This window comes from Bos mutus, chromosome X (assembly GCF_027580195.1).
Source record: "Bos mutus isolate GX-2022 chromosome X, NWIPB_WYAK_1.1, whole genome shotgun sequence".
Lineage (NCBI taxonomy): Eukaryota > Metazoa > Chordata > Mammalia > Artiodactyla > Bovidae > Bos > Bos mutus.
Window position 1 is genome coordinate 94582633 of NC_091646.1, and position 11509 is coordinate 94594141.

The 11509-nt window shown below is 39.6% G+C and overlaps 1 long non-coding RNA gene across 1 annotated transcript in view; it reads right to left on the bottom strand.

Moving 5' to 3' along the window:
• The window catches only part of LOC138986409 (uncharacterized), a 47162-nt gene extending 37371 nt beyond the window's left edge, over positions 1-9791 (bottom strand). Inside the window, exon 1 of the long non-coding RNA XR_011463261.1 lies at positions 9621-9791. This is a non-coding gene — a long non-coding RNA (uncharacterized lncRNA). The remainder of the gene's footprint in view (positions 1-9620) is intronic.
• Positions 9792-11509: the final 1718 nt, after the last annotated feature.

The window sequence follows — 11509 nt, forward strand, 5'->3', positions numbered from 1 at the left end:
AGAAGAAAGAATCAATGAAATAAAATACAGATTGATAGAGATAATGCAATCTAAAGAAAAGAGGGAAAAAAAGAAGAAAAAAAAAAAGAGCCAGGGAAATATAGGAAACCATTAATCACACCAAGATACACATAATGGGAGCCCTTGAAGAAAAGCAAGAGAAAATGACAAAAAAAACAAAACAAAACAAAACAATTTGAAACACAAGAGCAGGGAAAGAAATAGCAATTTACAAATCCAAAGAGTTCAATAAACTTCAGGAGCTATAATACAAAGAGTTCATTAGAGTCAAAATGTTGAACGCCAAAGAGAGACTTCTGAACATAGCAAGACAAAAAAAATGACTCATTTGAGCGAACCCCATAAGGTTAACGGGTGACATCAGAAGTAATAGAGGTCAGTGATGTTCGCAAGACGGCGGACTAAGAGGGCTCAACGCCCATCTCAGCCCACCAAAACAATAAAAACAATGACTAAATAACTGATAAAACTAGCTCTGGGAGACTTCTGGAGTGAAAGAAGAAAGCTGCAAAAAATTTGTAGAAGACAAAAAAACAGGATCAGTTGCATTGAAAGGCATAGGAAGCATATTTTTTCTTTTGTCAGCTAATCCTCCATTCCATCAAAACTCAGCATCAAGAGAAATCTCCTTAGCTGCAACCATGCATGGGTGGAAGAGAACAAGAGGACTCCGGGAATCACCACTGCAGACCCCTGAAGTTTTTGTCACTGAGGCCCCCTGCAGGTTAAAGTTGATGGTGCAGTTTGGACTCCATACTACCCTCCTCCATCAAAATGACACCCCAGATCAAAATGAAAGAAAAAGAACCACGTGATCCCTGGCCTAGATACAGAAAAGGCATTTGATAAAGTTCAACGTGCATGCATGATTAAAACTCTTCATAAGGCAGAAATAGAAGGAACTTACCTCAACACAATAAAGTCCCTATATGAAAAGCACACAGCCAATATCATAAGCAATGAGAGAAAACTCAAAGCTTTCCCTCTAATATCCAGTAGAAGACAAAGATGTCCACTCTGACCACTTTTATTCAACAAAGTAGTGGAAATTCTACCAAGAGTAATTACAAAGGAAGAAATAAAAGGCATCTAAATTAAAAAGGAAGAAGCAAAGTGACCTGTTTGCTGATGACATGATCATACATGCAGAAAACACTAAGGAATCAATAAAAAAATGTTTTAAAATGAATGAATTCAGTGAAATTACAGGAAACAAAAATCAATCACGCTTGTTTACAGTAATAATGAACTATCTAAACAAGAAATTGAGAAAACAATCCCATTCACAAGAGCAACAAAAATGCTAAATAAAAGACAGAAAAATAACCAAAAATGTATAAGTTTTGAACACTGAAAATTATAAAACTTTGATGAAAGAAATTTAAGAAGATACAGATAAATGGGATAACATCCTGTGTACATGGATTGAAATATATGATATTGTTAATATGTACACAACACCCAAAGTGATTTGGGAATGTGAGCTTGTGTTTGGTAACAAAATGAGTTAATTACATGTATAGTAAATGGTGCTGAACCTGGGCCTTAGCAATCCTTAGCAAATGATACTTTTCTAATTATTTAGAAAAGTCTGAAAATCAAACTGCATAACCAAATGGTTTATAATCAAGAGTTTTATAGTCATGCAACCTATTTTGAGCTACCTCCTTTCTTCTGGAAGTCCTGTGCAGATGTATAGAAAAATGGAGAAATAAACAAGAAAAAACTTGGTGCTTTCAGTGAAACTCGGTTCAGTTCAGTTCAGTCGCTCACTTGTGTCTGACTCTTTGAGACTCCATGGATCGCAGCACTCCAGGCCTCCCTGTCCATCACCAACTCCCAGAGTTCACTCAAACTCACGTCCATCGAGTCGGTGATGCCATCTAGCCATCTCATCCTCTGTCGTCCCCTTTTCCTCCTGCCCCCAATCCCTCCCAGCATCAGAATCTTTTCCAATGAGTCAACTCTTTGCATGAGGTGGCCAAAGTATTGGAGTTTCAGCTTTAGCATCATTCCTTCCAAAGAACACCCAGGACTGATCTCCTTTAGGATGGACTGGTTGGATCTCCTTGCAGTCCAAGGGACTCTCAAGAGTCTTCTCCAATACCACAGTTCAAAAGCATCAATTCTTCGGCACTCAGCTTTCTTCACAGTCCAACTCTCACATGCATACATGACTACTGGAAAAACCATAGCCTTGACTAGACGGACCTTTGTTGGCAAAGTAATGTCTCTGCTTTTAAATATGCTATGCAGGTTGGTCATAACTTTCCTTCCAAGGAATAAGTGTCAGTGAAACTAGGAGACAGAAAAAACTCACAGACTTAGCTGCATATAGATTACATCAAAGGTGAAGCCAGACAGAAGGAGGTGACTATGAGAGCACTGAGGGGGCAGCAGAGGGCTTCAGAGAGCTCTGGGATCTCTGACATCTCCAGCCAATAGCTGCTTCTCAAATGAGGCCTCCCACCTGAGCGGGAACTATAGGAGTATAACTGAGACTAAGAACCTCCAGAGCACTGGGGAAGGACAGACAAGTTCAGAAAGCCAAGTTCAGAAAGAGTTGAGATGCCCAGAGGAGGCAGAGAGCAGAACATGCCAGCAAGAAACAGTGTCTGAGAGTGCGTGATGGTGGAAGAAAGGGCCAAGGAGGGAACTAGGAAACCCAGGGCTGGCAGGAGAAGCTCACTTGACTGAGGCTGCGCTCAGAGAGTCAGAGTGGGGCTGGCTACAGAGTTGGTCATATTTTAAGATGCATACTGTAGTGACAGAGGAGGAGGGTGAGAGCTGTGAATTGGAAATGATATCCTGGAACATCCTTGTATTCCTCACACTATGTCCCTACTAGAAGTCCAGGAAAATCCATCTCATTTAAATGAAAGCAACAGGAAAGGAGTAAACTCTGCCAACACAGAAAGGTACTCCAGAATAAAGTGGGAATGACAGTAACATTAATTCCTATAGATGATAGGAAAGCTCATCTAAAAATGGTTATGATCAAGTAGATAAAAATTGGACTCCTCTGTCCATGGAATTCTCCAGCCAAGAATACTAGAGTGGGTAGCCATTCCCTTCTCCAGGTTACCTTTCTGACTCAGGGATCAAATCTTGCTCTCCTATATTGCAGGCAGATTCTCTACCATCTGAGACACCAGAGAAGCCCATAATTTAACATTACACCAACAAAAAAAAGTTTTTAGAGAAAAGAAAATAGAAAACAAAAGCAAATGCTTCAAAAAGCAACTATAGTTATGCAGGAATATCATAGAAATACAAATGTAAGTACTTAAAAGGTGGTCAGGAAACAGGAAGTGATGGCCTAAAAATAGGATGATATGAAATGTGAATCAACAGAATTTAGGACACGAACTTAAAAAAAATATTTCAAATGAAGACGAAAGTACAAGGAACACAGAATAACCACTACAGAAAGCACAGCACAGTAAAGGACAGAGAAGAAATAAATGAAGACCAAAGTTTAAAGTTTATGGAAACATAAGTAAAAAGAAGTGATTTAAAACATTAAAAGCAAGTCTCCTCATAAAAATGGCTGATTACACACCTGAGGATAAAAACATGGAAAGTGAGCCTAGAATATCTGTTCATACTAGAAAACCAGGAGATTATTAAATAATATTTGAATCATGAGCACCAACGAGAGAAGACTTATACTTTGCCAGCAACAAGACATTTAGGGTATGGATAATAACTGCAAAGAATGGAAAGCATAAATAAGTTTTTTAACATCTTTAAATCCATTAGTACCCCCTTCTCTCTCTTTGTCTCTCTCTCACACACCCCATTATACCACTGATTGACTTTAAGGAATGCAAAGGTTTTAGAAAATAAATAAAAGGAAAGAATTAAATACTTATCTTGCCATTCCAGGACTTAACTAACTGTAACTTCAGGTACTTCTTTATAGAAACATTCTAGCTATTAAACAAATTTTTAAAAAAGACTGGAATATCATCAATTTGCAGCAATTACTGAAATAATGGAGCAAAGCAATGCCTAGCAATGGCTGTTACTCTAACAGACAGAGCATCAGTAATACAGTGCCTTCTAATGAAAGTACACTATGCCACTTATGAAGCAGCTTTGTTAAAAATGCAAATCAGAATCTAATGAAAATTGTAGATCTAATCAACAATGTCGGATATGCAGATGACACCACCCTTATGGCAGAAAGTGAAGAATAAATGAAGAGCCTCTTGATGAAAGTGAAAGAGGAGAGTGAAAAAGTTGACTTAAAATTCAACATTCAGAAAACTAAGATCATGGCATCTGGTCCCATCACTTCATGGCAAATAGATGGGGAAACAATGGAAACAGTGACAGACTTTTTTTTTTGGCTCCAAAATTACTGCAGATGGTGACTTCAGCCATGAAATTAAAACACGCTTGCTCCTTTGAAGAAAAGCTAGGACCAACCTAGACAGCATATTAAAATGCAGAGACATTACTTTGCCAACAAAGGCCTGTCTAGTCAAAGCTATGGTTTTTCTAGTAGTCATGTATGCATGTGAAAGTTGGACTATACAGAAAACTGAGTGCTGAAGAATTGATGCTTTTGAACTGTGGTGTTGGAGAAGACTCTTGAGAGTCCTTTAGACTGCAAAAAGATCCAACCAGTCAATCCTAAAAGAAACCAGTCCTGAATATTCATTGGAAGGACCACTGCTGAAGCTGAAACTCCAATACTTTGGCCATCTGATGCGAAGAACTGACTCACTGGAAAAGACCCTGATGTTGGGAAAGATTGAAAGCAGGAGAAGGGGATGACAGAGGATGAGATGGTTGGATGGCATCACCGACTCAATGGACATGAGTTTGAGTAAGCTCCGGGAGTTGGTGATGGACAGGGAAGTCTGGCGTGCTGCAGTCCATGGGGTCTCAAAGAGTTGGACACAACTGAGTGACTGAACTGAATCAACAATCTACATAAAATACAAGAGACAGGGAAGCATGTTAAACTAAACTACAGGGATTCAATTAGCAAAATCCAGATTGTGTGTAACCATACAGAAGAAACCATTCCATTCGTTTTTGTTTTTGTTTTTGTTTTTTTTTTCCCAAAAATAAAGGAAAGAGAAGCATTTTACCAATAAAAAGAATCAAGGGACATAATCTATTGCAACATACAGGCTTTATTTGGAAGATAATTCAAATGATAACAAAATATGTACAAACTGCAGAAATGTAAACACTAACCAGCTATTAGATTATATTAAGCTGTATTTACTACATAGAGGTGATACTGATATTTCTATTTTTTAAAGAGTCTTTTTCATTTAGAGATACATTCAGAAATACCTACAAATGGAGTAATATGATGACTGGGACCTACTTCAAAATAATCAAAAGGGTATGGTGGAGAATGGTTTGGATGTTTGTTAAGAAAGTGGGTAGGTTTATCGATGAAACAATATTGATGTCTATTATTTTTTTCTCTATCTTATTTTTATGATTTCTAATAATAAAACATTAAGATATTTCTAGACTTGCTAATAAAAGGAATGCTCCTGAATGACATTTTTGAGAAATTTTCTTTAGATTAAGGAAATTCCCTTACCGTCTATGTTTTTATCACAAACTTGTGCTGAGCTTTGTAAAAAATCTTCTGCTTCTATAGAGATGTTATTGTTTTCCTCTTTTAAGCCACTGATGTGATTTTTGTAGATGTCTTTTATGTATTTTCCAAAGTAGAGATTCCTCAAACTCTATTTGAATCCAATGCCAAAAAAAACCCCACACAAAATTATAAAAAACCATTCAGACAAAAGTTTGAAAAAATGCACATAATTTGACTCCTCAAAAAAGCTCAAAGGAAGCCAACAAAACAAATATTCAAATCTATTATTTCAGAAAATGCTCCTGAAATAAAGGAAGACTTGAATCTACATTTGAATGCCAACACTGTGTACCTGATGAAAATGATCCAGGATAGTAAATCTCAAGACATATTCTGGTAAAATCATTGGATTTTTAAGAGGAAGAAAGAATTCTATGGCCATCCAGGTAAAAGTGAAAAGGTACAAGAAACTGAGTTGGTATTAGATCTTTTTCAATAGTACCATTAAATGACAGAAGACACTGAAGTACGACTGCAAGAAATTTCTTAAGAGGAAAAAAAAAAGTTAGAGCCAATGATCTTGTATCCAAGCAAGCTGTCCTTCAAGAGTTTAAAACATTCAGTAAGCAGGCTGCTATCATTTCATGTGCCTTTCCTGGGGAATAACCTAGAGAAAAACCTAAACATAGCTTTAGTCAACTAGTAATGATCAGGAAAACTTTTGGCAAAAAGACTGCTGATGAACATATGTAACTGTACATTTAAGATAAAATAATGGCTTGAAACAGCATGCCAGAGTTAAGGTTTAAATACTCTATGTTCTGAAATAATATATAATACAAATAACAAAAAAATGAGATAGAAAGGAGGAGAAAGACAGGAAGTAGAATAAGCTTACAGATGACCTCATGCATATGAGCTATAAACCACATACGATGTTAGACTGAAAAATCAAATGAGGTATCCATAACCTCAAGAGAATCATTGGATTCTACAGAAGAACATCTGCAAGTAACTAATACATTAAAGGAATCAATTGCAGGCATTCACCAATGTTGTTTCTGAAATATATACATTTTAAGCAGTAATTTTTAAGTAAAAAAAGAAATCAAAAGGAGAAATCTGGAAAATCATGAGTTAGTATGGCTTTTCCACTAATTATGTGATTTTAATAATGAACCAATTATTCAGCTTTCAAGAAGTGATTCATTAGGTGAACAAAGGGGTGTATTTTTGCTCTTTTGGTCTGATTTGAAGAAAAAAGTGTTTTCAACCCATCAGCCCTGCGTTAAAATGTCATCTCTTCCACTTATTATCTGACTTGGGAAAGGAGCTTAAAATGGCAGAGGCTTATTCTTGGTATGCGCAATGGAAAGATGGGCATTATCTGGTAGGTGCCCACCTACGGTCTATTTTCCTCTCTTCTTTACTAACATAACCATGATGTTGTCCAGACAACATGCTCAGCTAAAGTACTTGCTTCTTTAGTATTTCAGCTGAAGTACTTTCTTTCAAGCCTCCCTTGCCATGAGAGGTGCCCTTTCTCACAGTTCTAGTCAATCACTATTATAAAATAATCTTTCCTTATTACCTTAGTTTCATACCAAAGTACCTTAGTTTCATACCAAAGAAAAAGGGAAACTATTTTAAAGCAACATCTATTATCTTCTTTCTTGTTCTCTGGGCTTGGTCTGGAGCTTTATGGCTTGCAGACATATTCACTAAGGTTTCCAAGTTGTTTTCCAAAACTGCTACAGCATCTGCAACACGATAGTCTACCTTGGAGTAATACAGATCTCCACAGTTATTGCAGTGGAAATCAGAAGTGGCTTTTCACTCTCATGATTAGCCATATCCAAATAAACCTCAAAAGAAAGGTTACTGAGCTTTCTAACTCATTGCCCAAAGAATCTCTCACCTCCCCTGTCATCAGCATTAAACTTTCCCAACAGGTATGGAGATGGCAAGTTCCTTTAGAACACCACTTCTTATCCATACCATCATGTCTGTGCTCTGGGAGGCTACCCTCAAGTCAACAGATTATTATCAGCTGGGTCCCTTTGAGCTCTCCTCCTGGTTGGGTTTAGGAAAAGGAAGACAGCAACAGGAAACCAGGATACACATCCTTTCACCCTCCTGTCTCTTGGGCCAGAATTTTGTACTGGCTGCTTTCTTTCCCAAGGACTTGAGTTTCCACTGGGTGACTCTCACTTGCACCTATCAGTTCTCTTGGGGTTCCAGTGGCTGACTCCCCACGTCCCTTCACACCTAGCTGCTATTTCTGATCCATGATGCTAGCACTGGGATCCTTCAGAAAACCCTATCAGTTTCCCTTAACTCTGCCTTTCACTCAACCTCAATCACCCCTTTCTGAGTGTGGCATTTGCTTCATGCCACAATACTGATGGATCCACCACTCTACCTGCCATGGTTCTTAGCCCATAAACAGTGCTTAACAGGTGCTTCTTGCTATTTTTGTATTTATATGGACAAAATGGTTAATACATCTAAATTCGGTTTTGTCCAATTTCAAGCCGGGTTTTTTTTCCATCTCATGGTATTTCTGGCACTAGAGAATTTCTAGTTATTGTCAGCCTTTATAAAACTTCAGCTTAAGGAGTACAATGTGATGATTAGAGGGGTCAATGTATATGGATGTGTTTCGAAAAGTTCAAAGCCTGGAACTGAAAAACAGTTTAAAATGGAAAAAAAAAAAGCAGAGACAAATAGCAATGAGTAAAGGATGTGGGGCTGCAGGAGAGAGAGTTGAGTAAGTGAAGGCTGTTACAGTTTGGAGAGTTCAGAGAGCCTGGGGAGTCTGGGCTGTGCCTAAGTGACTGGCACCCACTCTGAGTAGGAGGTACGGGGTAGCTGGGGTGCAGCTGTCTTGCCCCTTGATGGGAGGGCTGCACGGTGGGGAGGTCAGAGAGGGCATAATAAATGTCAGGTAACATAGGCTGCAGAGAAGGCAATGGCACCCCACTCCAGTATTCTTGCCTGGAAAATCCCATGGATGGAGGAGCCTGGTGGGCTGCAGCCCGTGGGGTCGCTAAGAGTCGGATACGACTGAGCGACTTCACTTTCACTTTTCACTTGCATGCATTGGAGAAGGAAATGGCAACCCACTCCAGTGTTCTTGCCTGGAGAATCCCAGGGATGGGGGAGCCTGGTGGGCTGCCGTCTATGGGGTCGCGCAGAGTTGGACACGACTGAAGCGACTTAGCAGCAGTAGCAGCAGCAGCAACATAGGCTGCGTGGGCTCTTTCCATTGAGTGTAAATGAATCAGAAAGAAGTTTCAAGTCGGCCTTCCCATTATGGGCCCTGGGGCATAAACCAGGCTGTAGGCCTGGTTTGGAGTTCAGAAGCTCTGCAGATAAGTGGAGACAGTTTGAACTGGCCTGTGGGCTCTACTTCTGTGGAAACCCCTGTCTTCTTCTCAGCCCCCAAATCCACAACTCTGTGGCAGAGACTTTCACAGGCAATGATTTTGTAACAACAACAAAACACTATTATTTTGAGAGAGGCACACGCAACTGTCTTTGCCCAAATATTTATTTTAATCAAACGAATGAAATGTGGTGAGACAGCTGCACAGAGTAAAGTGAAAGTGGTAAAATCATGGTATTTTTTCCCCTCCATCAAACATCTTATGAGTCATGTGAGCCCGACTAAATGACAAACACGTTCTCTTGCTCGAGAAGACCACAAGAATCACATATTTTGAACAGGAGCTCAAGCTGTAGAGCAAGATATGCCACAGTGAGGGTGGTGACATTACGGAAATAGAAAGTAGCAGTCCCATGAGAGGGCCTGTCATCCTAGTGAGACGGGATGGCCCTTCTCTCTGTCCTGCCCACTCCCAGATTTTCCCTCACTTTCTGCTGCTCTTGTCAAGCTCAGCTCCTCAGTCAGGGCTGCGATGTTCTATTACTGATCTGTTTTCAGAACAGCAGCCTAACTGTCTACATGCTAACACGCTGCCTGAGTGTGTGGCCGGTGGGAGCCGATCAACACCCCACTCACCTGTGTTTCCAGAGTCTCAGGCGAGGTGGGAGAAGGACGCTATTTCCTTGGGGAGGAGGATAAAGGTGGACGTGTCACCAAGTCCAGCTCTGAGCGAGGTGAAGTCCAGGGAAGGAGCCTTCTAGGGCCATGCTGAGACGCATCTCTGAGGAGCCCCAGGTCAGGAAGTCCTCTCATCCTACGTGCAGTGATATCTGGTGACGAGTTTCTCACCTTAAGCAATTGAGGGAACAGTCGGCCAGACTGTATGGGAAAGCTCGCCATGAGACGCCTGCTGCCAACATAACGCCTAGCTGTGGTTTTATTTCTCTCTGTTTGGATAACATGACTCGTTCTTACGGCCTTCACTGAATTAGACTGCCAAAGAAACGGCTGGTTTGGAAGAACACACACTGAAAAATCAACATTCCTGACTCATCTTGAGATCACCGCAGCAACAAGGACATATTTCTAAAGAGTCAGAATAACAGCGGCGAGTGGAGGAGAGATGTGGTCTTGCCAGACTGTGGCATCACCTCACATGAATATAGAGGTGTGAGGAAGCGAGCGGACGTGAGACGCCACTGCAACATGATGGGTCTCTTGGGAATATCAAATGCCCAGCACAAAGTGGCCCCACCACAGCCACCAGTCCTTCAGTAACTTCCATGTATTCCTATTTCCCTCTGTTCACTTTCTGCTTGCACAAAATAAAAAGACGCCAACTTGGTTTTATTTTGAAATCCTAAAATTAGTCAATAGATATGCCCCTCAGGAAATGGGTTTGGCTCATCAATGAAGAGCCTTGCTCATGTTTCCTTTTGAAATGGATGTGATTACTCAAAATGCAGAGTGTTCTAATTGTCATATTTGTGGCAGAGCTGTTAGTGCTTATTACATAGTTCACTTAAGTAACATAGTTTCCTTCTTTTTAATATTTTATTTCTGGCAAGCCAAAGTTTTTAGTAGGCTGGATTCTGTGCAGAATTGAGACAGAGACAAGGGTGTAGAATTCAGGATTTGCAGTGATAATTCACCTCATGAATTTCATCTACTTCGAAAGCATATCCAATAGCAATAATGTAGGGGATTTTGTCACAAAAACCTGGCTACTTACATCTTATCTTTAATATGAGCAAAATGATAGAGGAGCCTTAGCTTAAGACATCCTTTTTCATCTTTTTTTTTTTGCATGAACCTCCCCAACTCTATCCCCACCATTCAAGTTTCAGACATTTTTCTAGATTTGAAATAACTTCTATTGTTCAGGATATGGCAACAACATCATACTTTCCACCATGGAAAGCCTTTCTCCCTGACTTTTCCTATGGCAAAAACATGGAAGAGAAAAAATAAAATGTTAAAATTTAGCATAAGTACTTAAAATCTTCCTGATGCAATTCAAATATTTTCTCACATACTCTTAAGCAAACTCTGTATTTCAGGTAATCTGCTGGAAAGTTGTAAATTTCCTACATAGACAGAAAAACGTTTAGAATGGTAGTGGTATAAAAATAGATGTACAAATCAATGAAACAGGATAGAAAGCCCAGAAATAAATGCAGGCACTTATAGTCAAGAGCCTCTAAATGAAAGTGAAAGAGGAGAGTGAAAAAGTTGGCTTAAAACTCAACATTCAGAAAACTAAGATCGTGGCATCTGGTCCCATCACTTCATGGCAAATAGATGGGGAAACAATGGAAACAGTGACAGAATTTATTTTCTTGGGCTCCAAAATCACTGCAGATGGTGACTGCAGCCATGAAATTAAAACACACTTGCTCCTTGGAAGAGAAGCTATGACCAACACAGACAGCACATTAAAAAGCAGAGACATTACTTTGCTAACAAAGGTCTGGGTAGTCAAAGCTATGGTTTTTTCTAGTAGTCACATATGCATGTGAAAGTTG